The sequence below is a fragment of the Microtus ochrogaster genome, chromosome 7 (assembly GCF_000317375.1).
Source record: "Microtus ochrogaster isolate Prairie Vole_2 chromosome 7, MicOch1.0, whole genome shotgun sequence".
Classification (NCBI taxonomy): Eukaryota; Metazoa; Chordata; class Mammalia; order Rodentia; family Cricetidae; genus Microtus; species Microtus ochrogaster.
In genome coordinates this window covers 11,572,809-11,578,737 of record NC_022014.1, presented here as the reverse complement: position 1 = coordinate 11,578,737, position 5,929 = coordinate 11,572,809, and positions in this window count along the sequence as shown.

Genomic DNA, 5,929 nt, shown 5'->3' with positions numbered 1-5,929 from the left:
GGCCTTTTGTTGGCTAATAGGTGCTCTGGTTGGTGAGCATGGGGCACACACTAGCCCTGCTCTCTTGAGGACATTATGTAAGGAAAAGAGTTTGGAGAAGGGAATGATTTCCTCTGGAGGACAAGAAGGCTAGTCCATGCCCCTCTGTGTCCTAAAGTAGTCCTGAGAAGGCACTCTGTCATGCCTCAGGCTACATTTAAGTCATTAAAATTCCTCCACATGGGCAATCTTCAGGGCCTTGTGACTGTAGTCTCTGTGAGCACCCTGGCCCAAATACCTGTGAGGAAAGCCACTGCCTAGACGGGCAGTCCAGTTCTAGATTTCAAGGTGAGAGCAGGAGCTCAAAGTCAGAGCTGAAACCTAAGACTGGAAAACACTTCTTTCCTGGTCGAGCACCTCTGGAAAACCCGCACAGGTGGAAAGCCTCAAGGAGCTGCGAGAGGAAACCCTAGGACTCTGTGAGAGTTCGTGGCTCCAGTCCAGGCCCCACTTCTCTCTGGCAGCTGTCTGCGCAGCCTCCTTGGCCTACCTGCCTCCTCCCAAAGGGCAGAGAGAGAAGAAAGATCATGGGAGGCCAGAAAGAGTTTTGTTTCATTTTGGAGGCTTCTCTGGTTAGTCCTGCTATACAAATTGGAGAGAAACGGAGAGCCAGTGGGAAGCAGGGTACACACCTGAAGCTGTGGCAGACATTCTCTGAATCCCAACCACTGATGGACCCCAGTACTGGTGGGGGGGGCTGCAGAGTCAGCTGTGGATGATGGGGACATGAGATACTCAGTTTCTGGAAGAAAAAAAAAACGAGACTATGCTGTTGGAAGGCAGGACTCTGGTTCTCCTGGAATAGGGGCGGCCATGGAGGGATGGGGAGACGACAGATACTCACTGGAGCTTCTGGGTGCTGGCAGTGTCCTGGTTTGTTTTCTGGGTACTTGGTCTATGACTTTGCGTTTTACCCTTAGCTCAGGCTGGGCTTGGTCTACTTCAGTCTTCCCAGTGCTGGGTGTACATCATGTACCAGCAGTGAGATCTGGGGCTTCACTGGGTGTGCATGCACATATAAATTATTTGTATGTGTAAACAGCCAGGGAATGAACACACACACACACACACACACACACACACACACACACACACACACACACACACACACACACAGAGCGACCACACGTGCACACACAAATTAGTTAGGGGCTGGGATGTAACTCAGTTGGTACAGTGGTTAGCAATTATGAATGAAACCCTGAATTCAGCCTTAGGCATGGTGCTGTATTGCCTTTAAAGTTGTTACTTGGGGAAGTAGAGGCAGGAGGATCAGGAGTTCAAGGACGTCCTCAACTACATAGGGAGTGTGAATCTAGCCTGGAGAAGAAAATTCAGGAAGGCTTTGGAAAACATATTTTGTAAATTTTTGAAAACTATACCAAAAGATGAGGCTATTGCTCAGTAACAGAGTGTTAGCATAGCATGTGTGAGGCCCTGGGTTCAGTCTGCTGCACTGAGAAAGAAAAATACAAAGAGGGCTTTGTAAAAGCCACAGTCCTACAAGCCTGACGACCTGAGTTCAAGCCCTGGGACTCACATAAAGGTAGAAGAGAGAAAGGGCTCCACGAAGTTGTTGTCAGGCCTTGACAGTGTCCTCCACGCCCTTCACACATGACCGGGGCAGTCAGAAGTTTAGGACAGCCTGAGCAACATGAGTTCAAAGCAGTTCTGAGCTACCGGAGATTCTGTCTCTCTCCTGGAAGGGTGATGGGTTAGGGTTAGGGAACGTTCCAAGCAGAATTACTCATAATAGCCCCAGAGTGGAAATTACCCAGTGTCCTGCTCTGGATGACTTTTTTGAACTCCTGGTCCTCCTGCCTCCACCTCCTGGGTGCTGGGATCACAGTACGCACCACCATGTCCGGCCAGGAGAACTTTCAACATTGCAGTGGAGATCTACACACGTGATGGTCGCATTCTTAGTGACCTGGGACATGTGCAGCTGCAGCCACACATTGTGCATGCCTGTAAACAGGTTTTCAAATACATCCTCAATGATCCCTTTTCAAGGTAAAGCCACATTCTGCCATGTTAGGATATGAACATCTCATGTTCAGGGACCATGTTTCATCATGGCGCAGAGGTGGTAGGCAGGGCAGACCTCTAAGGACATGTCTTGATGAAGATCATTGTAGAAGCCAACTGTTGGGCCAGGATGTGGGAGCATCATAGGAAGCTCTGGGAGGGAGATGAAATGCAGGGCAGGGAAGGAGGCACTGGAACATACATTGAGCACGTCAGTGGTGAGAACACAGCTTCCCACGGACCTAAGGGAGGTTGTAGAACATGAGCCTCAGAATGTCCCCCACCTGCCAAAAGTTGAGGGGACCCATAACGTGAACACTAGCTCCTGTGAGTTGATGGAATGTTCCCGGGGCCATACCACCATGGTGCCCCTGGATACTGCTGCCAGGTCTGCTAGCATCTGGAGGGTACAGAAAGTTCTCTGAGTCTAAGACACCTGTGGACATGAGAATTCTGAGAGCTAGGAGGTCTTGGAAGGGCACCAACTGTGTACTCCAGAAGATGTCATCACAGCTGCCATCTGAGGGGTATGAAAGAGCCAGCATGTACTGAGCCTTCCAGGGCACGTGACGGGCACACCAGGCAAAGTCTACAGGCCAGAACAAGGCTTGGTAAATCTCAGGGACAGCCACTAAAGATGGATTGTGCCTGGAGTTCATTAGGTAGCAGGCCTGATTGGTTGCTTTTGTGTTGCCATAACAACACATCTGCCGGCAATGCCTTAAAAGGAGGAAGAATTCGTTCTGATGTGGTTTCAGTCCATCGTGGTGCCAATATGCAGGGAAGCTCAGCTCCCAGCAGTGGGAACATGTGAAGGAGGATGTTCTCATCATGGTAGATCATGAATCAGACAGACAGACAGACAGACAGACAGACAGACAGACAGACAGACAGACAGACAGGAAGCGAGGGTAGGTGTAACCTTCACAGGCTCAGTTACCTATTTCTTTTAGTAGGACCCCAATTCCTAAGGATTCCATAGCTTCCTAAGGCAGCATCATCGGCTGGAAAACTGTTTTTAACTTCTGAGCCTGTGAAAGACATTTCAGAGCCACACAACTAGGTTGGAGCCCAGATGACTGGGATTCCAGGGCTGAGTCCTGGAGAGTGAGGGTTCATTCATGCTGATAGTGCCATCTGCTACCAGAGCGTCTTCACCTCAGGTGTGAACTGGAGAACGGGCAGCTGGGAAGGAAGCACAAGCTGCCTGGAGAATAAGTCCCTCTCTCCCAGCCTCTCCTTCCATTCTGTGAGCTGGCAAGCCCTGCCTCATGAACTTCTAAAGGTTTCTTCTGGACTTCCATGAGTGGAAGTCCCTAGAGTACAGATGGGAAGGTCCTTGGATGTAGTAGCCTTCTTCAGAAGAGGCTTGCCTGGCTCCATCAATTTTGGGTTGGGGCCTCTCTCCAAGTCTCACTGTGCAGTTGGAGTTTTTCCAAAAGAATTAAAATGAAGAATCCTGTGCATCGTGGTTCTGAGCAATGAAAACTCAACCTGGAAGTGCTTGGCAGTGTGCACCTAGCCCTGGGGCCAGGATGACAAAAGACCTGGGAGCAGACAGTATAGCTACTGAGTCTCTGTGGTTGGCATCATGGCACTGACTCACCCTTTGTAGTGAAGCAAAGTTGATCTGAATTCTGAGAAAGCTGTGTGAATACAGATGCTGGGATTCCCCAGGTGAGATCAAAGTTTGGTCTCAAATCTCAGTGTGTCCTGTCCAGCCTTGTTCATGGTCTCCTCCCCAAATACAGCCCCAAGTCCCAAGGGAAATCACAGAAATCCAATGACAAATGAATGTTAGCTTATCAGGGTTCGTGTCTGTCATGCTCTGTGCCAATAGGAGTGAACTGGCCCTGGCAGCACTCCCATGTGAGTTCTGGGGGCCCGCCTCTGAGATGTAACACTTTGTGGAAGATGGTGACAGGGAGCCACTGATCCATAATCTCTGTCCTCTGTGAAAAATAGAACTGGGTGCTATGGAGATGGTTCAGTGGGTAAACCATTTGTGCTGCAAGGGTGAGGTTGAAGTTCAGGTCCCCAGACCTTTACGCATGCTGAGTGGTTGTTGAAGTCTGTCTTGGATGCCAGAACACAGGAGGCAGAGACAGGGAATCCCTGCAAAACAAACAAAAAACAAAAACAAGCAAACAAAAAACCCTAGCTGGTTAGAAAAATCAGTGAGCTCTGGGTGCAAGAGAGAGCCTGCCTCAAAATATAAGATGGAGAGTGATGGAATAATACACCTGGCACCAACTCTTGTCTCCAGGCACATGCTCACACACATGCATTCACACACATGTGCCCACATTTGTGTGAACATGCACACATGCATAAAATTTTAAAAAAAGAAAATAAGACTGTTTAGCCAAGAAAAATAAAACAAGGTGTCCATCAATGAATGGATGGATAAATAAAATTTGGTATACACATGTAAACACATGCACTCACATACACTACACACACACTTAACAGAACCTTGCTCAGCTATAAAAACAAATGAGGTTCTTGGTTAGGGATGTAACTTAATGGGTAGCATGCTTGCCTAGCATACAGGAAGCCCAGGTTTATCCTCAGTGCCACATAAAGCCTCAAATGGGGATGCATGCCAGTAATCCCCAGCATTCAGAAAGTGGAGGAGCAAGGACCAGAAGCTAGAGGTTGAGCTGAGCATTGTGGGGCACATCTTTAATTCCAGTACTTTGGAAGCAGGAGCAGGAAGATCTTAGTGAGTTCAAGGACAGCCTGGTCTATATTATGTGTTCCAGGCTATGCTGTGTCAAAAGACAAAACAAAAATTACAATCCCCTCTGTTCCCTCAGACCCAATCCTCAGGGTCACCCTTAGCACTACAACAGAACACAGCTGTAGCCTCCTGTGGATCCCACAAGACCCCTCCTCTCACTTTCTTTCCTTTCCTACCTCATCCTTATGTCTCAGCCCCCAACTCAGATGGACTCAACTACAGGCAATGCCTGTCAGAAGACCCGGTAGGCTGTGTAGACCTTCTCCCTTCTCTCTGTTCCCCCAGACCTGATCCTCAGGATCGCCTCTAGTACTGCAACAGACCATTCCCCACCCAAGCTCTACACCCCCCATGCCTCCAACACCAGCAAGAATTCCCCATGAATGCGCCAGAAAAGTCAGCAACACACAGTCAACACATTCTCTGGAAATCCAGAGAGGAAACAGAAGCCAAGGAACAAACACCCACCCAACAAAGACAAACTCAGAAATCAGCACCTATGCTCACCTCCAAAACAGATGCCTAGACACCAATGTGAAAATACGATCAATAGCTGGGCAGTGGTGGAGCACGCCTTTAATCCTAGCACACGGGAGGCAGAGACAGGTGGATCTCTGTGAGTTCGGGGCCAGCCTGGTCTACAGAGCGAGTTCCAGGATGACAGGCTCCAAAGCTACAGAGAAACCCTGTCTCGAAAAACCAAAAAAAAAAAAAAAAAAGAAAGAAAAGACAAAGAAAGAAAGAAAAGAAGAAAGAGAAAAAGAAAATACAATCAGTAGCATTCAGGGCAATAAGCCACCACTAGAGCCCAGCTATTACCACAGCAGGTCCTGAATATTCCAACATAGCTGAAACACTAGAAAAAGACCTTAAAACCAAGTATATGAAGATAAAAGAGGTTCCTAAAGAGAAAAAATTAAATTCCTCAAAGAAAGTCAGGAAAATACAAACAATTGGAGGAACTGAATAAACCCCTTAAAGCAGCTGTTCTCAACCTGCATGTCATGACTCCTTTCACAAGGGTTGCCCATAACTAGCTCACAAGTATTCACTTTATTACCCCACTATTATTATCCCCCCTTTTTTGAACAAACATAATTTTCACCCCAACCCTCTATC